Below are 1080 nucleotides of genomic sequence, written 5' to 3'. Positions count from 1 at the left end.
TATACACTAGCCGATAAATGAAAGTGTACACCTTGTTCTAATTTAATATTGACAATTATTTTCATGAAACAATTTTTGCATTAATTATTTACGAAAATATAGTTCATTCTATAATATAAACCACACACACTTTATATACAATTAACAAAAATTCAAAAAATTTTCTTAAAAATTTTCAAATTTTTACTCAGAATTTCTAGAAAATTTTCGAGTAGGCAGTTTTGTTGCCGATACAATTTTAGTCTAATGAAATGCAAGTTTCAAGCGGCTAAAAAATCCCAGTGATTTTTGAGATTTATTTTTTTTTTTGGTGACGGGTTTTTTGCAATTTTTTCCATTGAACGACGGTGTCGTAAGTGTCGTATTGTTGTATGTCGAAAACTTTAAAAACTTAAATAAATGTTTAGAATACTTTAAATCACAACCAGCTATTTTAACACTGCGAAAATTCATATTTTCATATATTTCAAAAAATCAACGCCAGTTTTTGTAGATTGCACTTGTTACATAAAAAAAAAATGCAAAAGCAGTCTCAAAAAAAATTCTCAGAAATCAAAGCGATTTTTTAGCCGGTTGAAACTTGCACTTTATTTAACTAAAATTGAAGGGCAACAAACTACATAAGTACTCGAAAATTTTCTAGAAATTCTGAATAAAAAGTTTAAAATTTTGCTGATTTTTTTTAATTTTTGTGAACTTTATATAAAGTTTGAAACGTTGACTAGTTTATATTATAGAATGCACTATATTTTCATAAATAATTAATGCAAAAAATTTTTCATGCAAATAATTGTGAATATTATATTAGAACAGTGTGTACACTTTCATTTGTCGCCTAGTGCACGTACAAACACATGTATGCATGTTGTTGACAATAAAAAGGACAGTGCAAAGTTTTGTGGGTCAATTAAAATGACTCGACTGCAGCAAATGTCTACATTGTGTTTTTTTTTTTTTTTTTTTGTTTGTTATGTTGGTTATGGTAAAATCCCTTCGAAGAAAAAAGTTGAGCAAAAGAAGTAGAAAATCCGGTCATAATTCGTGCAGAAATGAGCCGGACGACAAGTGAGTTATCGCAAA

This window comes from Rhagoletis zephyria, unplaced genomic scaffold, assembly GCF_001687245.7.
Source record: "Rhagoletis zephyria isolate East Lansing unplaced genomic scaffold, Rhagoletis_zephyria_1.1 Rzeph_scaffold_18048, whole genome shotgun sequence".
Taxonomy (NCBI): domain Eukaryota; kingdom Metazoa; phylum Arthropoda; class Insecta; order Diptera; family Tephritidae; genus Rhagoletis; species Rhagoletis zephyria.
This window is presented reverse-complemented; position numbering follows the sequence as displayed.